This window comes from Nomascus leucogenys, chromosome 12 (assembly GCF_006542625.1).
Source record: "Nomascus leucogenys isolate Asia chromosome 12, Asia_NLE_v1, whole genome shotgun sequence".
Taxonomy (NCBI): Eukaryota; Metazoa; Chordata; class Mammalia; order Primates; family Hylobatidae; genus Nomascus; species Nomascus leucogenys.
The window spans coordinates 25,937,117-25,964,214 of record NC_044392.1 but is presented as its reverse complement, the minus strand read 5'-3'; positions in this window follow the sequence as shown (position 1 = coordinate 25,964,214).

The following is a 27,098-nucleotide window of genomic DNA, read 5'->3' as shown; positions in this document are numbered from 1 at the left end:
CATAAGACAAGGATGCCCTCTCTAACCACTCCTATTCAACATAGTATCGGATGACCAGAGAAATCAGGCAAGAGAAAGAAATAAAGGGCATCCAGATAGGAAGAGAGGAAGTCAAACTATCCCTGTTTACAGATGACATGATTCTAAATCCAGAAAACCCCATAGTCATGGCCCCAAAGCTCCTTAAACTGATAAACAACGTCAGTGAACTCTTGGGATACAAAATCAACATACAAAAATAACTATCATTCCTACACACCAACAACAGCCAAGCCAAGAGCCAAATCAGGAACACAATCCCATTCACAATTATCATAAAAAGAACAAAATACCCAGGAATGCAGTGAACCAGGGAGGTGAAAGATCTCTGAAATGAAAACTACAAAACACTGCCCAAAGTAATCAGAGATGACACAAACAAATGGAAAAACATTTCATGCTCATGGATCAGAAGAGTCAATATTGTTAAAATAGTCAAATTGCCCAAGGCAATTTATAGATTCAATGCTATTCCTATCAAACTACCAGTGACATTCTTCACACAACTAGAAAAAAAAAACTATTTTAAAGTTTATATGGAACCAAAAAAGAGCCCCAATAGCCAAGGCAATACTTTTTTGTTTGTTTTTTTTTTTTGTTTGCTCATTTTTGTTTTTTGAGATGGGCCAAGGCAACCCTAAGGAAAAAGAAAAGCTGGAGGCATCACGCTATCTGACTTCAAACTATACTACAGGGCTATAGTAACCAAAACAACATGGTATTGTTTTGGTACCATGGTGTTTTGGTACTATACTGTTTGATATATATGTAATGTGGTACATATACACTGAACAGCATGATACAAAAACAGACACATAGACCAATGGAACAGAATAGAGAGCCCAGAAATAAGGCCACACACCTACAACCATCTGATCTTTGACAAAGCTGACAAAAGCAGGCAATAGGGAAAAGACCTCCTATTCAATAAATGATACTGGGGTGACTGGCTAGCCATATGCAGAATACTGAAACTGGACCCCTTCCTTACGCCATATACAAAAATCAACTCAAGATTGATTAAAGACTTAAATGTAAAATGCAAAACTATAAAAACCCTGGAAGATCACCTAGGCAATACCATTCTGGATATAGGAACAGGCAAAGATTTCAAGACAACATCAAAAACAACTGCAACTAAAGCAAAAATTGGCAAATGGGATCTAATTAAACTAAAGAGTTTCTGCACAGCAAAAGAAACTATGAATAGGTAAACAGACAACCTACAGAATGGGAGAACGTTTTTGCAAACTGTGCATCTGACAAAGGTCTAATATCCAGCATCTATAAGGGACTTAAACAAATTTACAAAAAACAAACAACCCCATTAAAAAGTTGGCAAAGGACATGAACAATTACTTTTCAAAAGGAGACATACATGTGACCAAAAGGCATATGGGAAAAAGCTCAATATCACTGATTATTAGAGAAATGCACATCAAAACCACAATATCATCTAACACCAGTCAGGATGGCTATTACTAAAAAGTCAAAAAATAACAGATGCTGGTGAGGTTGCAGAGAAAAGGAATGCTTATACACTGTTGGTGGGAGTGTAAATTAGTTCAACCACTGTGGAAAGTAATGTGATGATTTCTCAAAGAGCTAAAAACAGAACTATCATTTTACCCAGCAATCCCATTACTGGGTATATACTCGAAGGAATATAAATCATGCTATCATAAAGACACATGGACATGTATGTTCATTGCAGCACTATTCACAAAAGCAAAGACATGGAATCAACCTAAATGCCCATCAGTGGTAGACTGGATAAAGAAAACGTGATACATGTACACCACAGAATACTATGGTATACAGCCGTAAAGAAGAATGAGATCATCTCCTTTGCAGGGACATGGATGGAGCTGGAGGCCATTATCCTTAGCAAACTAACGCAGGAACAGAAAACCAAATACCGCATGTTCTCACTTATAAGTGGGAGCTAAATGATGAGAACACATGGACACATAGAGGGGAACAACACAAACTGTGGCCTACCAGAGGTTGGAGGGTAGAAGGAAGGAGAGGAGCAGGAAAAATAACTAATGGGTACTAGGCTTAATATCTGGGTGACAAAATAATCTGTAAAACAATCCCCGGTGACATGAGTCTACCTATATGAAAAACCTGTACATGTAACCCTGAACTTAAAATAAAAGTTAAAAAAAGAATATAATTGGATTATTTGTAACATAAAGGATAAATGTTTGAGGTGACAGATACTCCATTTACCTCATGTTATTATTATCCATTATATGCCTATATCAAAATGTCTCCTGTAACCCATAAATAATATACACCTACTATGTACCCATGAAAATTAAAAACAGAAAACTTTTTTTAAAAAAAGAGCCCCGGGTGGTCTCCTGGTCTGTTAGGGTGACCAGCAGTCCATGCTCTGGCAGAGGCCCTCCCCAGCATCTAACCTGTCATCATCACTCCCCAGCTCTCTCTTTTAGGAAATGAAGAGAAACTGAACCTCTTGCCTTCTCCATGGTGAGGACTGCTTGGGAGCCACTGAAGTGGCAGCGTACCACACTGCCTGCACAGTAAAGCCCTGGCCTTTTTTCCTCCTGCCTGCTGTTATTTCTGTAGTAACTATGTTATATGCAGATGAGATCGAGAGAGTCAGAGAAAATCCACCTGGGAGGCCAGGGAGAGAAGGAGGAAAGGGCTCTAGGGAGGCAGGACTGGTCAGGCACAGACATAAACACATGGAACCTCTCTTTCCCCATCTCAGCTATGTGCCTTCTCCACAGTAACAGAGTTAGGCGACAGAGCCTCCAAGCCACGGACCCTGCACTTGGTTGCATAGACTTTTCTAATTATTGGGAGCCAGGCACAGGATCCTGCATCTCATCACTGTGTTATTATTGTCTAGCAGTCCCCACTGAATGCCAAGGCAGGAGGACAAGAGAGAAGGGGAAGGGACAACTTTGGAGGGAAGATTCATACAGGGCCAATCTCAGGTCCACTCATTCCCTGCAACTGCTATTGGCTCAACCATGCCCACTCTGCCAGGGATGGCCACAAGGGAGGTGGAACTCAGGAGACGTGGTTCAGACGTCCCTAACATGTGATTTTCCACTGCAGGGAGAATGTTTCAATTATGTAAAGAATAGCTGTTGTCAACTACCTTGAACGATCTTGAAAGGTCCATTTACATAGTATTTGTATATGATCAAGCTGACTACAAACCATTTTCACCTGTTGATTTAAGGAAGTCCCTTAAATGGGACCTAGGTTCACCTACTTTGAGTTACAGGATCTCCTTGAAAATGAAAGAATGCATCATTCCTCTCTATAATTGGTACTTCTCACTCATCTGTCTGGCCCTCTTCTGCTCTAGTAGGGCACAGTGAGCTACGCATTGTTGAATGGCTCATGTGTCTTTCTCCTTCTTCTAAATTCAGTGGGCTCTGTTTCCTGTCCTCCTGGTTCCTCTGACTCCAGCCACTGGTCTTGTTAGGCCTGGCCTGGCTGCTATGGTGAGCTTGTTTCTGGGGCAAGAGCTGCTTCAGGCCTTGAGCCTGCATCTCCAGAATTCCTATACTCCACCTCTTGGCCTGCTCCTACCCCCAGTCCCTTTCTCTGTTTTCCTTTTTCTATCAGCCTCTGCCTTTTCCCTCCATTTCCATCTAACACTTCCTTGATTCCTCAGATGCCTACCCCTCCTTTTCTTCCACACCACTTCCCTGTTCAGTGTGGTAGCTGACATGCTTTGAGTTTGCCTCTTCTCTCCTGGATTTGCAGCTCCAAGAAGACTTACCTTCTCCTCCTGATCCTTGTTACTTCTCAATGTTTGCTCCATGGATCAACAGCGCCAGCACCACCCAAGAGCTTGTTGGAGATGCAGAATCTTAGGCCCCACACAGATCTATGAATCAGATTCCCAGGTGATCTGTATGCACATTAAAGATTAAGCAGCTCTGCTCTAAACTAGAAGATGCATTCTAGTGCAGACAACACCATGATTGCTTTTGCCCCCATTGTTTTTCTAGCACCAACTACTATGCCTGGCAAATAGTAGATGCTCAATAAATATTAACTGAATGGGTGGAGCCCTCTGGGTTTTTCTCTATGACTTCGTGAGACACTCTGCCTCTTTCACACTGCCCTACGCCACAATTCCCCTTGCCCTCCCCCACTTCCTTTTTCTCCTCCTTCTCTGCCACCAGGGATAGGGTCAGACTGGTGTGTGGAAGAGGGGTTTGCTAAAGATGGATCTGAGACCACAATAGAAGATGTCACCAGGCCATAGAATTTGCTCATGCAAACTGTGGAGCAGAGCTCTGAACAGAACAGGAAAGGTATCATATTCCCACTGCTGTCTTATTCACTCATCAGCCAGCAAGCCTCAGACATAATAAGACACTGTGAATTACTTGGAGGCTCAATACAATCATGTCTTTTATAGATGACAAATTTTGGTTCCAAATAACTTAAAACCAGAGCTCCGGTTTGCTTCTGTGTTCACGTTTTTGTTAATTAAATGCACATGTATGAAATGCCAGTGACAGGGTAGGAAAAGAAGAAGATAGAAAGAATAATAAGAATAAATTGTGCCCTCAAGAAGCCTATGAAAGACCAGGCAGTGAATCGTGAGGCATTGAATCCTAAGATGCCTTAGTTGTTTCTGACAATTTTCTTTTATCATAGTGCACCTCTCATGTGAATGACAAGGAAATCAAATTGAGCTTCTGCCCAGATTACACAAGGACTGAAGGACTGTCAAAGTATGATTTAAAAGGAAGAGGAAGGGAGAGAAAACTCAGAGATGGAAGCTGACTGCCTTGGCAAAGAGGAGGATGAAATGTAGAGATAAGGGAGAGGAGAGAGAAAGAGAAAAAGAACTAAGAAGAAAAAATGGCTTTTGCTACCATGAAATTTGTGCAGTATAAACCTTTCGTATATATAGTAAAAACCCATCTACCTTGCAGTTATTTAGTAAGTGGATGAGAAACTCCAGGCTGTGAGCTTGCAGACTGTTTGTTCAGCCGCCACGGAAATGTCAAGGGTGGACACCTCTGATGAAGTCTGCTCCCAGGGGCTGCGGTGCCCTCACTTGCACCACATATTCTCCAGTGCTTTGTCTGGTGCCATTTAAACTATCTCAGGCAACAGTCCAAGTTCTGCAAGGATGTGCCAGTTGAGAGCCCAATCTGCAGAACTCCTCCCAAGCAGCCTTCATTTTACTGGTCAGGGGCTAACAGTGCTTTCTCGTCCTGTATAACCCTGAGGCAGCCACCTACCCCACAACCCAATGGGCATGGGCAGATTTGGACAAAATCTACAAAGCCTGATCTCTTGGGGAGAAACATCAGGGGCCAGTCATCCTGACTGGGCCAAGAGGGGAAGCTGTGACAGAGGGCACGTTACTTGGCCTGGCTTCAATGGGAGCATGCCAGGCAGGGCAGCAGGCTCCTGGTGATTAGCATGTGCACTGGGTGACAATCTGACCAGAAGGCATAAAGCCAAAGATCAAGTGACTTTTGCCAGTTGAGACTGTGAATGCTTATTTCTGAGAGACTGAGGAAGGGCTGATTGCTTAATTACAAGGTGGAAAGTAAAAAGAGAAACAGGAAGACAACAAACAGGGTTGGAATGTGAGAAGCTGAGGGTCATTGGACCTCCGCCCCATGGTTTCCTGGAGCATTTACTATGCAGTCTGCTGCTGCCACACACCAAGCCCTTGGCAGACTTGGTCATAGCTACTGTTTCTCTGCCACACATGGAACAATTAGCCTAGTGGACTTATCCTTCATAGGGTCTTAGGACAGAGATGGGCTTATCCTAGAGTTGCAGCATGGGAACGCTAGGAAGACATGTGCCTCAGTCCGGGTTCTAGAGGGGCTTGAGTCAGGAACACTTACTACCAAGCTGCTTAACCTCATCAACTGCCATCAATAAAGTAGGGTAGTAACATATATGTCATGAAATTGTCAGTGGAATGAACTGAGATGGAAAATATAGCATATCATTCCACACCCAGAACATAGCAAACATTAAGTGATGACTAGAACTACTTTATACTTGGTGATTATTTTGGAACATAAGCATTCATAATCTCAAATGAAGAACATATTTGTAATTCTTACATAAAAAATAATAGAATTGAGTGACAATTCCTTCTTAGTTATTTGAGCAGTGCTTCTCAAACTTCTGTGAGCATAAAGATCACCCAGAGTGACTGTTAAAAATTCAGAGTCTACAGTTACCCTCCGCAGCCCACCCCTGCCTATGACCACCTGATACAATATCTCTAAGAAGAGGCCTTGGCCAGTTAATGGAAATGAGCTGTTTGTGTGTCTGTCTATAAATTCCTTGAGGGAGGAAACTGTATCTTCATTTCTGTATCTGTATCTCCAACTCCCAGCCCAGCTCCTGGAACATAGGAGGCACCTAATAATATTGTTCTATGTTCAGAATGCCCATTTGCCCTTGAGAATAGCATCTGGGGAAAATCTTAACACGGAACTACAGTTAGGATTAATTTTACATCTTATCCAGAGGATGGGTGCTGAGCTAGAGCACAATAACATGGCTAAACCCACTGAAAATATTTCGTGCCTTCTGACAGCAGCACCTAAGATCAGATAGGAGAGAAAGGGTTGGTTTGTACATTCCCAGGAGCAGAGTTTACTGAGAAAATGTAGTACATTCACAGAAGGAACAAAAGGGTAATTTTCCTAAGGCCAGGAAGGCAGGAAGAAAGGTGATCCAGAAAATATAGAAATGTGGAAGCAGTGAGAATTTCCTTTGTCTCCCACTCCAATTCCTGGTTTGTACTCCCTTCCATCGAAGCATCAAGCCACTGAGCCTGCATCCAGCTCTGCCACTACCTAACTTTGCGGGCAGAGGTAACCTCTCAGTTGTGCCACCTATAAATAACAACAACATCAGCTAATAATTGTGAGAGTGACTAGGAATGTGTGTTCAGGAGAACAAATGGAAGAGGAGGAGGGAAGGGTCCTAAGATTACTTTCTGAGATAAGAAAAAAAGTGCCTGGCTATGCACAACAGAAGAAAGAAAGGATGACGACCTCAGTGCTCTAGAGAAGGCAGTCGAGAGAGCAGCAGGCAGCAGGCAGCTGACATCCACCACCCCACAGGGGCCGAACCCCAGCAGGCTGCTTGGTCCACTCATTTGCATAGGCCACTCTGTGAACAGAAGTTCCTTTCTTTCTCACTTCCTACTGACAGCAGTGCACAAAGGAATGGCTCATCTGTAAAACTGAGGTTGAATCTCCGAAGATACTCCTGGGAGGAGTACACCATGAGCAAGGAGGGGGCAGTTACCACCAGAGAAACCACTACAAATGATGCTCCCACGAGCATCTCCCCGCACTCTTCAGTGCTGCCTGCCCCAGGCAGACCCCTCTGGGTGGATGTACCATGCACTGATCAAGGGTCTGGCTGGTTTTAGACTGAGCACGTCTGAATCCTGCTTCCTCACCCATGTACCCGGGTCCTGGGTATCTTCCTCACCCATGTACCTGGATCCACCACTGTAATCCTATACAGTCTTGGTGTCTTTCTCTGAAAATGGGGATAAGCAGGGTTATTATGAGTAGGCTCATAACAAACAGTAGTTATAGTTCGTACTGCTTCCTTCTGCAGTGGATGTTCTTCCTATAACTAAGGAGGACACTGAAGAACTTGAGATCTTTTACTACTTTAGTTTGGTTTGACTTCTGCTGTCTCCTTCTCTGTCTCCAGTGATGAGAACTGGAATGAAGTGATGCTGCTGTTTTGGAACTGCTATTGCTGTAGACTAGGACCTGCACAAATGTGAAAGACCAGGTACATAGGTGAGGAAGCAATCATATGTGTACAACTGCATGGATTTTTGTATTTCCTCACTGGCAACAGGGAGCAGTAAGATTACCTACTGGATTTGGTGAAGACTAAATAAGAGACATATGTGATGCCCTCCGGACAGTCCCTAGCATACATTAGTGCTCCGTTAATGTTAGCAACTTTTCATAAGGACTTTTATAATGATGATGACAATGATGCTGATGATGATATCTTGTGTGTCCCAGGCAGATAGTATGCTTGTCTTCACTGCAGGTTGAGGTTCCCTGAGTGAAGACCAAGATGTATCTACTGCAAATGCAGATGTGTTAGGTCATCTATAGGGCTGCCATGACAGCTGGGCCAGGGTCTATTAGTGTGAGACTCTGAGGATCCTCATGGAGTGACAATGTTGGTAGTGGTCACCAAAACTAAGACTCCCAAGCATTTGGATAACCACAGCAACACTTTAAAAGTGAGTAATGATAGGATACATTGATGTCAGTCTTTAAGTCTTCAAATGTCTCCCCTTGACTTTCCAGATAAAAAATTTACACCTTCTCTTGGCACAGGAGGTCTCCTGCTTTGTGATTTGGTCTTGGTCCATCTCTCTAGCCTCAGCCTCTCTTCTTCCCATGACATACTCTTGGCTAGCCATACTATACTCTTGTCATTCCAAGCTTTCCTATTTGCAACCACTGCTGCCAATAGTTCTTTCATCAACTATCAAACTGCTGCTTATCCTCTAAAATAAAACACAAGCATCAGCTCTTCCAGGAAGCCTTCCTTAAACCCTTGGTCTCATTGAAGTGTCCCTCCCCGCACATGGTTTCCCACAGCACCCCACTAGAGGATCTGTCATCCTCTTCTGTATCTGTTGTCTTGTCTGCCTCCCCATGAGAGCATAAGAATTGTCATATTCATCTCTGTGTTCCTATATTTTAGCACAATACCTGGTACATTATAGATGCTCAACAAGTGCTTAAATAATTAATTGATGAGAAATAAACCTGATGAAAAGTAAACTCCCTGGGCAGTGAGGAATGAGAGGCAAGAAAGCAAGATGTGCAAATGCCCAAGGCTGTCAAACACTTGTTTCTTTTAATTCCCAGGAAAAGAGAAAGTGAAGTAAACAACCAGGTGGACGAGGAGGATTTTAACAGACTACAAGCACAGGGTAGTCCTGCTCTGTGGTCTTAATAAGAAAGCAAATTGAGAAGGGAATGTAGGGTATTTCTCTGGAAGTGTTTTAGAACAGAAATGTCTTTATACAGCCACTGGCAAAAGTCAATATCAAAACAACGGGTAGGAGAAAATCTCCATTCAGAAATCTACTTGAAGAGAAGATTTGGGTCGGGTGATATTGGTTGGAGGTTAACCCCAAGATTTCTTCACTTGTAACTGTAAGTGGACCCTGTTGAACTTTCTTCTCTGGGAGATGCCAACAGGAATGGGCTTATGGAGTTGGAAAGCCCTTGAATATGTCATTGGGGGAATTGGCTTAGATGCTGAATGACATTCTTGTTTCTCTTCAATAGTTTCCTGAATATAAATTGCCCCCAAGAAAACTGTTAAGTTGTTGAGGAAAGCACTTGTGTTTTTAAGTTAATCTGTATCCCGCACACAGCCTAAAATGAGGACAGGCAACTACACCGGCTCAGACAGAAAAGGGTTTGAATAAATAACGCCACACTCCCTTGGGTTCACATATTTTGATAAATATTTACAACAGTGCTCACTCTGTGCCCAGCTCTGTGCTAAAATCTTTACATGTTTTGTTTCATGGAATCCACATCATGAGTCTATGAGGCTGGAATATTACTAGCTCCATTTCACCAATGAAGAAACCAAGCCACAAAGAGGTTAACAAACCTGCCCAAATTCATCCAGTCAGTGGTAGAGCCGGGATACAAACCCAGGAAGTCTGGCCCCACATCCCTGCTCTCAACCACTGCTTCATGCTGCAGAGGCAAAGCACGTGTGGATGCTGACTGCTATCTGTCCCTGCCATCACCAGACCACCATCCTGCAGGGCAAAAAGCTGGAAAGATGTATGAAGTAGGCAGAATATACCTCCAGTGCCTCCTCACAGACCGTTTGAGTACAACCTCCTTCTTCTGCCTCATTCCCAGGGTTGGAGCTGATCCCCCTACCCCAAGCTCTGGCTTCAGCGCTCCTGCAGCTCGTCCTCTATCTCCCACCGAAGTTCACCTGTCCTGTGTCCTATCCTAGCTAGTGTTTAGACTAGGTTTTTAGGTGTTGTGTTGGTGCTCTCAGCAATACCACCTTGAACCCCATCACTACCCAGTGAAGCCAATAATGTAGCATCTACCTGACTGGTTGTTGTGGAGATTAAGTGCAGTGACTCACGTATAGGGCTTATAACAGAGGTCATCCCTCGGTGAACATTGGCTTGGCAGGATTGCATAACCCTCCCCACGTCCCACAGCTGGTAATTGGTAAAGCTGGGATATGAACCTTGATCTTTCTGCCTCCGAAAACCAAAGCATCTGTTTTCCAAGGTGACAGCCAGCTCATGGGATAAACCAATTTAACATATCTGTAGTAGCTCCCTTCCTTATTCACACAGTAATAGGATTTTCTTTCCATTTCTATTCACTACTTTAGGTTAAAACAAAAAAGTGTGTAATATGTGTTGTAGGCAGTGTGTGTGTGTGAGTGTGTACATAGGTGCACATTTTTTTTCAGCTAAGTCATGCCCAGGCACAAAACCACATTCTGTGAGCATTTCAGGCTGTGACAATCTGAGGGACATAGACTGACAGTCAGTGTCTCTAACAGCTGTGCTTCATTCCAGCCCTGGCTCTAATTTCTTAAAAGACAGGCAAAGGGTGCACATTTTTAGCACCAGCCTATGGCACATAGCAGGTTCTTGGTACATATTTGCCATGTTGAATTGTTGAATTGCTATCGAGGTAAAGGGAGGCAGGTACCAGGCTGGGCTGGCATGGGACACACAGACGGCCACATCCCACATAAAAGCCAGCAGGCAGGATGGCTCCTTTGTGCATGGCCCCAGCTCACATTTTGGACCTACTGATTAAGCACTCAGCAGAAATAGCTGTGTAAGTGCTGGGATGGGACTAGAATTTTAAGGAACCATTAAAAATAAGCAGTGCCCATGACATCATTGTCTGCTGCTCAGTGAAGCTGGAGGAACTGCAGTGAACCACTGGCCAACTGGGAGTTAGGCCACAAAGACAACAGGGGCAAATGAGGCCAGAGCACACAGAGCCCAGGAGCAGCATCAGCTTGAAGAAAAGGAGCCCAGCCGTTCCCATAGTCCTCAATGCCCCATGTCTCAGTCATCTGTCTGTTTAATGGAAGCTTGAATTTCCTGGGTCTCACCATTGGTGTTTTTTGCAATAGTCCAAAGTCCTCCCAGGAAGAGAAATCAGTCCAGCTATTCTGTCTGTGCTGGAGCTGATGGCTGGGAAGGACCTCTGCAAAAGAGCCACATAAGCTTGTGGGGAAAGACTCAAAGTTCTTCCCAGCCAGTGCCCCACAGGGTACAACTGTGTCTAAGCCACTCCCAACATCTCACAGGCAAGGCCACCCACCTGCATGGCTGATTCTAAGGTTTTATGTATTCTCTTTCACAGAGAAATAGACCAAATTATTAAGTTTACAAATTACTGAGACCAAATTGCCTTATCCCAGCCATCTCCCCACTTCTATTGCATATTTCATATAGATCCCCCCATGCTGCAATTCCTGTCTACTCACAGTGTCTTGGCTGCCCACTGCAGCCCATATTCCTCTCTCCTTTTCAGAACCATCCTCTTCAGTATTTCAATCACTTTCTCATTATTTCTCTCTCCTAAGTCTCCCATGTTACACCTTAGATGAGGCCATTTCACAAGATCCAGTCTCTGCTTTCTTCTTCAAACTACACCCCTGCCTGGGCAGTCCCATCCACTGTTCCCCGTAAACTCAGTGATAATTCAGAAACACAAATCCATTCACATTTTTCTCCTTAAATCCCTTCAGTGGCACTTGAGAGCCTCAGAATGAATGCCACATTTCTTAGTTGAGCACATGAAATCCTCCAAGATGGGCCTCCCACTTCTCTCTCCAGCCTCACTTCCAGCCACTTCCCCCTCCACCATGTGCTCCAGCCATATGGAAGGTCTTTCTCCATTCCTGACTTGCTCCCAATGCACCACATGCATATTGTCCCTGTCCTCCAAGCCTTTGCTCAGGCCAGCCAGTCATCCAAGCTGGAATGCCAGACCTCCACCCTCTCTCTCACCAAAACATCCAGGGATCCAACAAGCCCCATGGGCTAAACTTCATGGACATCTTTCTCATTTTTCCCCTTGTCTCCTTCATCACCTCTTGCTCAGATGATTATAGTAGCCTCTGTCATGATATCTAACCTCAATCTCACCCCACTCCCACCAACACATGCTCTCTATCTTTTTCTCAATTTTCTTTTTAAAATACAAACCTGACTTGGTTCCTTTTCACAGAGTCCTTTCTCTTTGCCCATAGTAAGTACGAGTGCTTTGCATAGTATTTTCCAGTCTCATTTTCTCCACCTGTCATCAGAAACTACTGCTAGTCAACGTGCTTCCACAATTTTGCACATGTTATTTCTCCTGGTAGAACCATCTTCTCTGCTAGCAAAACTCATTTTATCCTTAAAAATTAAACTAAAGCTCACTGCTCCTAAGACAACTTCCTACCAACACCAATCCAGGTACAGTTGATGCATTCATCACACTTACCACATTAAATGGTAAAGATCTCCTTGCACACCTGTGCCCCCATTTATATCTGAACTCCTGAGGGCAGAGCTCCTTTCCCATTCAACTTTGTGTGCCCAAGTGCCTGGTGCTGTTATTTTATTGAATGAACAACCCAAATAGAGGGATGTGTCAGCTGCGTTAGTCTCATCATCTCAACTAGATAGCAAGGTCCCTGATTTCAGAGACCATGTCTCATTACTTCATTGTCCAAGGGGCTGTCTTTGAAGGGACAGAAAAATCCATGTATGTGTCTCCTCCTACTCCATTGACAATATTTTCTTAGATCTATGAAAAGCATCAAGGATTCTAAAAGGTAAGACAAGCCACAAAATATGGAGCTATACAAGAGGGTCTAGAAGAGGAAAGACCTGCATCCTTTTCATGGTGTGGAGAGCATGTCTGTGTATAATGACATTTGATCTGTTTGGGGTCCCCACCAGCACTGGTGAGATAAGGAAGAGGAAGGAAGGGCCCCCCCTCACTGACTCCCAGCTACATGCTAAGGCCACTATCTGCCTGCAACTTGCAGATTAGACTTGCAGCTTGTTCTCTGGTTTTTCCAGTTTGCTGAACATCCACTTTGCAAAGCCACCATTAGTTGCCTAAATTTAAGCTGCCTGGAAATGTTCATTTTATGGCCAAGGATCTGGAGTCACTTTAGACAAGGAAAATACTGCAGACCCCATTGGCTCATACTCTGCCACCATTATAATATCCTCAATGAATGGTCAAATTGCTGCTTGCCTTCAAAAAGGTGATGTTCTTCTTCTGAATAGATGCATTCAAGTAAATTACTGTTTTGAATCCAAGACAAACACGTAGCTTATGTCATGGGAACACTCTGAAAGAGGTCAGTACACTAAGTTCCAAGGACCCACAAAGGGCCCTGGTCACTGGGTCTTTTAGGGAAAATCACTTCCAGGGACACAGAGGTGAGAAACATTCTGAGCCCACTGCCACTGTTAGGTGTGTTAGGTGTCAGAGGCAGAAACCCAAGTGGCTACCAGCCAGCAATACATGATTCTAGGGGAACTGTGCCTAGGGATGTATGTCCTGTCCCAGCAAGCTCACTTCAGAAAGGTACAGGGCCCAAGAGCAGGGACAGGTTAAGGCGGCCAAGTTCCCAGGTGTACACAGTTTTGAACTTCTACAATGTCCTCACGGTTGGCAGCAGCAGGGAATCCTGGCAAGAGAGAACTCTCAGAGACATAGTGGCAGCCAGGCTGGAGTAATCAGGAATGAGGGTAGTGGGGAAGAGGCCAGAAGAAGCAGAAGATACCCCAAACATAGGAGAGCGCTTCTGTACAGTGAGGAGGGCGATGGGGGGATATTTACCACTACAGTTTTTTAAGGAGGATGTGTCTGATTAAATAAAAGCTCCCAGTTCTGCTGAGCATCTGATGGATATGGATAAACCAAGGTGGGAGACCTCCTTCCCTAGGCACCTTCTATCTGGCTCTGCCTAAATAGAGCAGGAAGAGATCAAGGTCCAGGGGCCCATGCTAGAGTGAGGGGAGAGATGAGCATAACATAGAGTCAAAGAAACCTCTGAAGTAGCCTCAGGGGCAGGTGGTCAATGAGCTTTTCAGAACAGAAATATCTAATGTTGAGTTGGAAGTCGTAGGATTGCTGTAGTATAAACAGCCCCCTCCCCCTCCCCATTCCAAATCAACATCAACATTAGCTTTACACTCAAAGATCACAAAACAAAGAAAATAGGTGAGATTCCCATCTGGGTCAACGTGAGACAGAAGACAGGCAGCTGATACGATGGGACAGTTGACCATCCATGAAATGAGCCCAGTCTTCAGAGGCAGGCATTCAGAGAACTCGCATATGCTGGGAAAGGAGGGAAATTGTGATGTAGGCACTGCAGTTCCATGGAGCATGCAGTAGCAGCTGGAGGAAATCTGATCCTGATCTCAAGGACTGGGATACTCGCCAGGCAGATTAGAGACATAAAGGCAGACATTAGGCAAGGGTCCAGATAAAGTGGGGCATATGGGGGCCCCTGGGTTGAAGCCTCATTATCGGAGGAAGACACCAGGAAGGAGCATGGTCTGTAGCTCAGAGACCACCACGGAGGCCCTCATAGCAGACACCGCTTCTGGGGATAGCTCAATAGGAAGAAAGCTTTAGTACTTGACCCTGAATAAAGGAGGGGTTGGAGCAGCTGGTATCTTCCTGTTCCCCCAGGTAGGCGGACCCCAATAGCCTACCTCTAAATAGCTCTCTAAGGTGGTGTCCTTGGGAAATCAGGTGGAGAAGGACAAATAGGAGCTATGAAAAGTTTGGAGTGCTGACATGATGAGAGATGTTCCATGAGGATAATGTGGGCAGAGGTCAGGGTGAGTTGCTGGTGAAAAGACTGAATGTGGGTAGAGGTGCTGGTTGGCATCTGTGATCATAAGACAAGAAGTCATGAATACCTGAATGAGACAGGTGGTTGTGCTGATGGCAGAACAAATAAGACTATGTGAGGCTCCCTCAGCAAGGTGAGACACAAGGCCTAGAGAAGGAAACAAAGCAAAGACATTAAGTTTGGCTGCTAGATAAAATATGAAAGTGGTAGAAATCATGAAGGGGGCGTAGTTTTAAAGGAGAAGACAAGATCATCTTCAGAAGTGCTGAGTCTGAGGCGACAGACAGATGGCCAAGTGAAAGTGTCTAATTAGGTCATCAAAAATACAGGATGGGATTTAAGGACAGGGCTTAAGATTGTGTTTGTGAGTCATTTTCCTAAAGTAAATTAAATTGCAGGAGAAAGTATGCGATAGAAAGTTAGAGATGTCTGCAATTACAGAAGTGGAGGGAACGGCGTGTGCAGAGAACAAGGCACAGCTAGGGAAGAAGGATGAGAGAGAGGAGAAGGCGGTGCTGTGGGGCCACATGAGGGTCACAGACAGTGTCAACAGCCACAGAGAGGCCCTCAAACCCTGACTCCAAAAGAGACCTTGGTAGATCCTCTGGGGAGAAAGTAGCCTGATCAAAGGCTACTGGGGGCCTTTTTTGAGAAACATCTTCAGGAAAGCACTCGGATAGATGTCAGGGAGAGAATCTGGCAGAAGAAACCCCCACTACTTCACCACATTCAGTAATAACAAGAAGAAATGAAGCAATGCAAAGTTGTAAAAGGGTGGGATCATCTCCCCTAGAGCATGTGCAGAGGAGGCAGCCAGTGGGGGAAAGGCTTTTAGAAACAGAGAAGTTGACTAAAGACAAATTAGCCCCAGAAAGAAAGAGTCTCTGTATCAGTTATCTGTTACCGCATAACGAATCACCCCAAAACTCAATGGTTTAAAACATTACTGTGTTAGTCAAGGTTATTCAGAGAAACAGAATCAGCAGACTGTGTATGTGTGTAGAGAAAGAGAGATTTATTTTAAGAAATTGGCTCATGCAATTGTAGAAGCTGGCAAGTTCAAAATATGCAGGGTAGGACAGCAGGCTGGAGACCCAGTGAGGAGTTGGTGTTGATGCTTGAGTCCAAAGGCAAACTGCAGGCAGAATCTCTCTCCCTTAGGAAAGTCAGTCTTTTTCTTTCTTTTATTTTTAAAATTATTATTATTATTTTTTAAGACAGGGTTTCCCTCTGTTGCCCAGGCTAGAGTGCAGTGGTGTGAGCTCAGCTCACTGCAGCCTCAACCTTCTGGACTCAAGAAATCCTCCCACCTCAGCCCCTTAAGTACAAGGACTACAGGTGCATACCACCACGCTCAGCTAATTTTTTAATTTTTTTATAGAGATGAGGTCTCACTATATTGACCAGGCTGGTCTTGAACTCCTGCACTCAAGCAATCTTTCCACCTCAGCCTCCCAAGTAGATGGGACTACAGGCATGTGTCACCATGCTCAGCTATTATTTTATTTTTTGTAGAGACAAGGTCTCACTATATTGCCCAGGCTGGTCTTGAACTCCTGGGCTCAAATGATCCTCCTGCCTCAGCCTCCCAAACTGCTGGAATTACAGGCATGAGCCACTGCTCCCAGCCGGAGGTCAGTCTTTTTCTTAAGGCCTTCGACTGATTGGATGAGGCTCACCCACATTATGGAGTGAAATTTACTCAGTCTAATAATTTAAATGTTAATTAAAAATAATTTCACAGCGACATCCAGATGGGTTTGATCAAATACTTGGGAATTGTGGCCTAGCCAAGCTGGCACATAAAATTAGCCACAAGTACCTTTAATTTTTAACACAAGTATATATGTAAATTGAGCAGTTCTGTTTTTTGGACCAGGCTTGACTAAGGTCATCTAGATTTTTTCATGCATCTGTGGTCAGCTGCTGAGTTGGCTGGAGGCTTGGCTGGCCTGAGATGGCCCTGCTGGGGCCTCAGCTCTCCTCTCTGTTGTCTCTCATCTTCCAGCAGGCTAGCCTGGGCTTGTTCTCATGCTGTGAAGGGGCTCTGAGGAAGAGCGGATGCCCATAAAGAGCTCTTAAGACTTGGGCTTGGAACAGGTGCACCATCATCTCTGCTGATGCTTCTGTTCAAAGCAAGTCAGAAGGCCACTCTAGATTCAAGGGGAGTAAGGGAGTGTCTACCTTGTGATTGGAGAAGCCACAAAGTCACATTGTGAGAGGAAAGAAAAGACTGAGGCCATTTTTGCAATTAAGATGCCAGAGTTTTCTTGCCCTCTGAAACGTGGAGAGAAGATGTGTAGGTGAAGAGGAAGGAAGGTAAATAAGGTCACAACACGGTCTTAATTTTCTCAGGAAAATGGGAGGCCAAGACCCCAGCAATATAATAGAACAGGGGCTTAAGAAAAAGGAAAAAATATTAAAACAGCCACTGAGAGTCATGTGTGAGGAAATCAGCAAACAAGAGAGGAAAGGAGTGACAAATATTGCAGAGAGGACACACTTGAAAGCAGGGAGCAGAGACCTGCCATGGCCCAAGGCTATACTGTGCCTGGAAGAGGAAACATGCACAGCTAGGGGTGACTGGAGATGGGGCTTTAGGGAGAGATGATGAGACAGGGCAGACAAGCAGCAGGGTCAGGGATGGCGTTGGAACCAGTGGTCCATTGGGGGTGCCCCTTTCACCTCAGAAACATAGACAGGCAGCCTGTGTGCAACGTACCCATTTACCCGGGGAACTGGTTAGAGCCCTCTCTGAGGAGACACCATGGCCCTTGGTGTCTCAGAAGTTCCCTCAGAGTTGGCAGGACTCCCCATGAGAAGCCCAAAACATGTAAAAAGGGACTGAGTGAGCAGATGCAGCTATGAAGGGCAACAGAATCAATGAATGGAAAATAGTTCATTTTTGTCCCATTGATTTTTTTTCTGCTCATTGAGGACACAGCTACACACTGTCATTAAATTCACCACTTTTCAGTGAAATGCATTAATCCTCTTTAAGACTGACTCCTGCATAACCGATTCTTAAAATAAATTATTTATAATGCTCCTCATTCCCCAAAAAGTGAATTTTTTAGGTGGTTGCATAACCACTGTGGGGTAGACAATCCAAAGGTTTTCCTTCTTTCACATTAAGACAGAACCTCATTCTTATTTTCTTTGCAACATCAACACTTTTAGCCACATCATCCCTTGTGAAATTTCCCCTTCCCTCAGCCTCCATACCAGTCTGGGTTTTCTTCTATGTCCCGAAGCCCTTCTCTAAATAGTTCCTTCTCCACGTCCTTTGATTCTCTTCTTTTTCCCCTCCCATCGCTCACTGTTCACACTTCAGGCCTCTGGTGGTTGCCAGTCTTATCTTGCCCCAAAACACCAGACGCACCCTCTTGGTTCAGAAACAGTAGCTCACCATGGGAAGGATTCGTAGAAAGAAGGGCATACTCAAATCTTGAGGGCATATGTATTGTTTTAAAAGCCCCCACCTCAATTGATTCTGATGTTCCTCCTTCTCCTGTCCCATGTTAAGATCCCTCCCCACCTCCCTACCCTGACCCAGCAACCTTGATGTTTTGGGCAAATGCTTGTTCACACAAAAACCTTTGGCTAGAAGCCTGAATGACCACCTAAAAGGCTGGCTCTTCCCTACTGGACTCCTTATATGGGTGCAACTTACAGGCTAGAATCTGAAGGGGTCAGGAGAGGGTATTCAGACTTTCACATCATTGCCTTTCATGTGAAAGCTGCCCAACTCTCTATTTTCAGGGTTGATCTTTCTCCTAGCACTCCTCCAGTTGCCTAGGGGACCCTTCCACTTGGATGTTCCAACAGTATATTAAAACCCAAAATGCCTAGTTTGGGATTTTATTACTTGACCTCCAAAATCGGTGCTACCTAGTGGTTTCTCTGTTTCTATAAATGGCATCATTATTCACTTACTCAGATTTGAAATCTTTAAACATTTTGGCTTTATTTCCCTCTCATTCTTCCTGGCTCTCCTTGGCTAACAAATTGAGCCATTTCCTAAGTCCTCCTATTCCTTCTTTGTCCTGTCTGTTCTTCCTTCCCTTTCCATTCCAATTTGATCAGCTAAGGTCATCTGAACCTTCATTGCTTCACTCCTAGACTGTACAAGTGGGATCTTAAAATTTAACCTCTGTCTCTTTCAATTCCATCTTAAGCTCCACTTCCAGATTGCTTAAATATCACTCTGTTAGTGTCTCTCTTGTACCCCCAAACTTTAAGGGCTCTGTTACCAATCACTTATGGACTAAACTCCTTACCTGATACACAGAGCCTTTCACAGTCTGGCCCCAACATATTTCTCCTTACTGATCTCTTGTTCTCCAAGTGCACCTATCTGCCCCAGCCAGTCTATGCTCCAGGGCTTTCCTCAAACACACTCTGCTCCTGGCAGTCTCCATGTGGTGCTCATGCTAGTCCATGCCCAGGAATATCTTCTTTCCTCCTCTCTGCCTCTCTAAGTTCTACCCAGCTTTCCAAGCTTGGCTCAAGTCCCAAGCTCCATGATCTCTTCTCTACCTATGCCCTAAAATGAGGGAAGGAAAACTGACATTTGCCTGTTCTCCTGTTTGGATTCTACTTATACTTTGTTTCTCAGAATTCCCTCTGAATTTATTGTTCACCCACTTCTAAGACACTTATTCATACTCTCCATCCTATTGGATTTCTGAATATCTTATAATGATTAAAATGTCAGAGATCAGTTATTTGGAGCTTACAGGATACTTCCACTTACATTATCTTGTTTTATTCTTAAAACCCTGTGTGGTAGGAATTATATCCCACATTTTAAGGATAAAAAATCAGTTTTAAAATAGCTATGTCTGGAGCACAAGCTCAAAAATATTTTGCAAAAATAAGTGACGCTTTTCCCAGATCCCAAGACTCACCAGAATGTAAAGACTGGGGCAGAAAAGGAGTTACAGCATCTTCCGGCCTCCACACTGCAGGGATCCTAACACATGGTAGCAAGAGCACTGACTGAAGGAGGAAACAGAAGGAGGGGGTCCAAATTTGATACTGTCTTTTGTTAGTCCTATGACTTGGTAAATTCCCTCTGCGGGGTGGGAAAGCTACAGCTAAGATGCAAGGAACAGCCAGTGAAAAAGAATGTAGATCCACTAATATTTTTAAAAAATCTTTTTTTTACACCAATAACCATCTGTCTGAAAAATAAATCAAGAAAACAATCCCATTTGTGATATCATCAAAAAGAATAAAATACTTGGGAATAAATTTAACCAAGGAAGTAAGAAATCCACATACTGAAAAGTTTAAAACATTGATGAAAGAAATTGAAGAAGACACAAATAAATGGGAAGATCTCCCAAGTTCACAGATTGGAAGAATTAATGTGGTTAAAATGTTCACACTTCCCAAATTAATATACATTTTCACTGCAATCCCTATCAAAATTTCAATGGCATTTTTTCACAGAAATAGAAAAAACAATTTTAAAATTTGTATGGAACCACAAAAGACCCAAAAGAATCTTGAAAATGAAGCCAAAACACTCTTGAGAAAGAAAAACAAAGTTGGAGACATTATACCTTCTGATTTCAAATTATATTACGAAGCTATATTAATTAAAATAGCATGGTACTGGCACAAAAACAGACACATAGACCAATGAAACAGAATAGAGAGCCCAGAAATAAATTCAAGCATACATGGTAAGCTAATTTTCAACAAGGCTACCAAGAAGACACAATGGGCTGGGCGTGGTGGCTCATGCCTGTAATGCCAGCACTTTAGGAGGCCAAGATGGGCAGATCATGAGGTCAAGAGATCGAGACCATCCTGGCCGACATGATGAAACCCGTCTCTACTAAAAATACAAAAATTATCTGGGCGTAGTGGCACGCACCCGTAGTCCCAGCTACTTGGGAGGCTGAGGCAGGAGAATCGCTTGAACCCAGGAAGCGGAGGTTGCAGTGAGCCAAGATCATGCTACTGCACTCCAGCCTGGCAACAGAGCAAGATTCCGTCTCAAAAAAAAAAAAAAAAAAAAAAAAAAAAGACAAAATGAGCAAAGAATAGTCTCTTAAATAACTGATGTTAAGGAAACTGGATATCCACATGTAAAAAAATAAAACTGGACCCTGTCTTACACCCTACACAAAAATCAACTCAAAATATGAAATAGAAACACCTAAAACTGTAAAACTTTTAATAAAAATCATAAGGGAAAAGCTCCTTGATGTATGCCTAGGCAAATATATTTTTGATATCTCACCAAAAGCACAGGCAAAAGCAAAAATAAACAAGTGAGACTGTAAACTAAAAGCCTTTCGGGCAGCAAAGAAAACAATCAACAAATTAAAAACCAGCCAATGGATTGGAAGAAAATATTTGCAACTCATACATTAGATGAGAGGTTAACATCCAAATATATAAGAATGCAAACAATTCAATAGCAAAACAAATAAACAAACAACTTGATTAAGAAATGAGCAAAGAACCTGAATAGACATTTCTCTAAAGAAAACATAAAAATGTCCAACAGATATATGAAAACGTGCTCAAAGTCACGAATCATCAGGGAAATGCAAATCAGAATCACAGTGAGATATCACCTCACAACTACTAGAGTGGCTACTATCAAAAACAAAACAATACAAACAAACAAATAAAAACAAAACAAGAGGTAACAAGTGTTTGTGAGGATGTGGAGAAAAGGGATTCCTTCTACACTGTTGGTAGGAATGCAGATTGGTGCAGCCATTGTGGAAAACAGTATGGAGGTTCCTAAAGAAATTAAAAGTAGAACTGCCATATGACCCAGCAATCCCTCTTCTAGATATCTACCCAAAGGAAATGAAATCACCACTTCATAATAATGTCTGCACTCCCATGTTCTTTGTAGCATTATTCATGGTGGCCAAAACATGGAAACAGTCTAAATGTCCATTAATTAATGAATGGATAAAGAAATTGTGTTATATCTACAATAGGATACTGTTTAGCCTTTAAAAAGGAGATCCTGCCATTTGCAACAGCATGGTTGAAACTAGAGGACATTATGCTAAATGAAATAAGTCAGATACAGAAAGAAAAATATTGCTCAAAATTTCACTTGCTTGTGAAATCTTAAATATAATAAAACAAAACAAAACACAATGACAGACATAGAAATAAGGAGTAGAACAGTGATGGGCAGAGGTGGGATGGGAGAAATGGGGAGGCAGATATCAAAGGATTCAAAGTGATAGTTATGTAGCATGAAAAAATCTAGAGATCTTCACCATGAGGACTAGAGTTAATATCATTCTATACCGAAAGAAAACCCTTGAATTTTTACAACAAATATGCACATATTATTGTTACAATTAAATTCACCCGATTTCACATGTATAAAAATGTAAAGATTGGGTAGTGAGAAAATTGAGTCCCAAAATGTGGGTTTTCAAGGCTTCATACATCTTCAGGTTATCTGACCACAGGGTTGGCTGAACAAAATAATAACCTAAAAAGTTCCAGTTTTGTTAGTTCATTTGTTCAGGAACTATTTAGAACTACTATGTCCCAAGCACATAGTAGGGATGTCACAGTACATAAAACAAAGGTTCTGCTCTCATGGAACTTAGCTTCTGGGGAAGGAGTCACCTGGTCCTCACACAAATAACCTCACATAAAATGTCAGGTGATATCAACTGCTAAGAAGAAAAATTAAGGCCTATTGGGAGCATAGAGAGTTCCTAGATGTAAAGAATATTGATCTTTTATATGGTGTAGTCAATGTGGGCCTAGAGAAGTGACATTGAGTAGAGACTTGGAGAAAGTGAAGTGTGATCTCAAATCAGCATTCTTCAGCTGCCTGCCCTGACTTGGTTGGAAATGGTTCCAATTTGGTCACTTCTGGTCAGATTTGACTGCAGGAGGGTGGTCCTCAAAGGTGATGTGGCTGGTTTCCATCAAAGAGTCAACTTAAGGAACTCTCAGCCTCCCCTGAACTCTCCATCTTGTTTGTCCTGCTCCCATCTGGTGCAGAAATAGCAAAATGGAACCCTTGCCCTTGGGTGAACCAAGTCCTCTGATCCCTTTCTGTACCTCTCTCTGATACACCATGAGCACATCAACGTTGGAGGAAGGGAACAGAAAAAAGGAAGGTGGGGCAGGGATGGAGGGCCAACCCTGCTGTGATTGGCTGGAGCATCTCTAGAGCCAGCCTCACTTGGCACCTACAAACACCAAACTCCAAAGTCCAAACAATGCTTCTCTAAGCAAGCTGGGCATGAGAAAGGAAAACTTGGTCAACCACCAGATGGGAATCCTTTTAACAGTTCAGCTCAGATCTAAGAAAGTCCAGTTGATGGGTTTAAGATTCATTCCAGCAAAATTGTCCTTTAACACTTAGGAAATGCTGCAGAAATGCTGCCCTTACTCCATCCTGAATATTTATTATCCCTAGCCTCTTACCCCCCATTCAAGGTGGCAGGCTTATGATAATAAGCAAAAGGGAGTTTCATGTTGTTTTCAGTTTAATTTTCATGATATCTGGCCTTTTCCCTTTCTTCTTCATTTCCTTCTCTTTCTCTCTCTCTCTCTTTTTTTCTGCTTTTGCATTTACTCAGACTCATAGAGAATATATCAGTTCTCTGGATCACAGTCAGAACTTGTATACTCAAATCTGAAAGTAGAAACATTAATGATAAAAAGAGGATAGGAGACAAATAAGAAAAAGGAAATAGCAGGAGTCAGCGGGGAGGAAAAGCCACAATTGTAGAAGAAAAGGCTCCAAATAGAGTAATAATTGACAGTTTGATAACCCCTCAATTCTCCCAAAGCCACAGCCTCAGGCGCACATAGCTCTTGTATTGGTTTGTGAGGACCGCCATAACAAAGTGCCGCAGACTGGAGGGCTGAGACAGCAGAAATGTATTTCTCACAGTTCTGGAGGCTGGAAGTGTGAGATGAGAGTATCATCAGGGTTGGTTTCTCCTGAGGCCTCTCCTGGGTTTGTAGATGGCCATGTCCTCCCTGTGTCTTCACACGGTTGGCCCTCTGTGTATACTTGTATTCAAATTTTCCTCTTCTTATGAGAACATCAGTCATATTGAATTAGGGTCCATGCTAATGACCTCATTTTAACGTCATTGTTTCTTTAAAGACCCTGTCTGAAAATACATTCACCTTCTGAGGTACAGAGGGTTAGAACTTAAACCTGTATTTTTTGGACGGAATTCAGCCCGTAGCAGCCCTGAAGCTTCAGGATCACTGAACACCTCAGTTCCCACTGTCCTTTTCCTTCTTCTTTGCTGGTCTATTTATTTTGGAATCAAGGAGTAACAAAGAGGGTGGGTAGGGCCAGCGATATGGCAGAGGCTGTCTCCACAACAGCTGTGACTTGGGTGCCATGTCAGCAATCCTCCCCTCTCAGGACAGGCCCTAAGAATAGGCACCATGTGGCACCTGCCTCAGGCCCAGTCCAGCAGGGAAGCTGCCTGTGACCCCTGGAACCAGGGACCAAAATCTCCATCTATTGAAGGCTGACAGGAATTGGTTTCCTCAGTGATGAGCCACTAGAGACATAAAAGTTTCCTCTTTTCCAAGGAGTAGTCACTAGTCTACCAACAGAAGTCCTAACCATCGCCAGCCTCCTTCTCCCCACATCCATCTCCCCTGCTCCCAAGACTTGAACATGCTGCTCTTCTTTTCCTCCATTACAACTTTGCCGTTTCCTTTTTCCATTTCTTTCTTTTCCGCAACATCCGAACATAAGAGAGAGAGAGAGAGAGACAGAGAGCGCACTCTTCCCAAAGGACCTGGAGCCCTGTCCTCAGAGGTGAGGACAAGTTCTGCGTTCCATCAGTCATCACCTTCTCCTTAATGCAGAATTCTAGGAAGTTCGCAAGCCCTGTTCTAAGACTCTGCCTCACTCCCTGACCTCCTGCATATATTTCCCTGTAGAAGTAAAGTTGGCAATCACTAGGGATCTCTAACTTTCAAATTTTTGTAACCCAATGAACAAACCCCCTTCCAATCCCTTGCAATTGGGTGCAGTCCTGGATTAAAGGGTCAAAGGACTTTTCTCTCATTCTTTTCTCTTAGACTCCTCCAGCTTTGCAGGAAAGGCAGCTTGAGCAGCGCCCCTATGCCTGAAAGACACAGCTATGCAACACCATTCTCGGGCAACACAAGGAGGCCCCGGGCTAGAGTGTGTGGTACGGCGCTGATAAGATGGATTCTGAGAGTGTTGCGCAGAGTTGTCATATGATGACAGAGCTTTAACAATGATGCAGACACAGCCCCTCGGGTGCTCTAGCTCATCAATGACACATGTGAAACCTATTGATATTGCTGGAGCGTGCAGGAGTCTCTGCTGTGTCCTCTTTCCCCACCCCACCCCTGCTTCTCAGGAATCAGGGAGAGATGGGCTGCCTACAGGGAGGTGTCAACCATCCCACAGAGCCCATCAGATAAACATGCCCAAGGAGCAAAACTGAGTTCATTAAACTTACTGCAGCAAAGGGAAACACTGTCTTGTCAGAGTCTTAGTGCTGCTTCAAAAAGAGGACAGTAAGGAAGGCTATTTTTAGTGTTTTGACCCTGGACTCAAATAGTTTTAGGTGGACTTTTTAAGGTAAGGACCTGGTTGGAATTGGACAAAGTTCCTGACATAGTAAAGTTTAGTGGACACAGCAAAGAAAGGGTCTTGATATGCCAATTCTTGTTTAATAAGCAAGTTATTTCTTTAGGCAAGCAAATTGTCTTTCTGATAAGGGAGCTATTTGTCCATATAAGAAAACTGTTTGTCTGAATAAATTGGTTGGCAAACAGTAAGATTACATTGTCCACAGCTGTCTCAATTCTCAGTCCCCACTTGTGGCCAGTCTCCAGCCTGAGCTAGAGAATAAATCATTACCTTCTGGGATTGCAATTAATCCACATCAGCACTGATGTTTGAGGTGTCATGATCATGTATCAGGTTCTAACTGTAGTTGTTTCTACCTCTATAAATGTCAGGTCTTCCTGTTTTTGGAAGACAAAATAATGGCCCTTCAAAAATTCCCATATCCTAATTGCTGGAATCTGTGAATACCTTACATTCAGTGACAAAGAGAACTTTGCAAGTATAATTAAGGTGACAGACCTTAAAATAGAGAAATTATTCTGGATTATCTGGTGGCCTAATCTAACCACGAGAGACCTAGAAAGCTGAGGGCTTTCTTCAGCTAGAAGCAGAAGAAATTAAGCAAAATGAGAAGTCAGAAAGACTCCAAACGTGAGAAGGACGTGACGTGCCTTTGCTGGCTCTGAGATATAGGGGCCCATGTTCAAGAATCAAAGAGAGGCCCTCGGTAGCTAAGAGTGGTCCCCAGATGACAGCAAGGAAACAGCAACCTCTGTTTTATAGTTGCCAGGAACTATATTTTGCCAACGACCTGAATGTGCTTGAAAGCAGTCTTCTCATAGCTTCTCACTAAGAACCCAGTTGCCAACACCTTGATTGTGCCCTTTGAAAAATCAGACAGGAGGCTGGGCATTGTGGCTCACGCCTGTAATCCCAACACTTTGGGAGGCCACTGTGGTGGATTGCTTGAGCTCAGGAGTTCAAGACCAGCCTGGGCAACATGGCAAAATCCTGTTTCTACAAAAAATACAAAAATGTAGTAAGATATGATGGTGTGTGCCTGCAGTCCCAGCTACTCAGAAGTATGAGGTGGGAGGATTTCTTGAGCCCAGCAGGCAGAGGTTGCAGTGAGCTGAGATTGAGCCACTGCACTCTAGCCTGGGTGACAGAACAAGACCTTGTCACACACAAAAAAATAAAATAAAATAAAATTTGGAAAAAAAAGAAAGAAAGAAAAGAAAATCGGACAGGAGAAGCAATCAAACCAACCCAGACTTCTGACCTACACAACTGTGCCATAATAAAGTTGTGCTTTTTAAACCACTAACTGGTGGTAATTTATTATGGCTGTAATAGGAAACAGATGCACTGCTCTTATTGCTTGCTCATGATTTGTTGGCTGTTGATCGAATGACAACTGCACACTAGTATGTATGCACTGCAGTAAGGCAAATACTGAGATAGGGAATAAGGTTAGATTCTGTAGTCCTTTTCTAAGCTATGAGCCAAGTATGTCCAAGAGAAAAAAAAA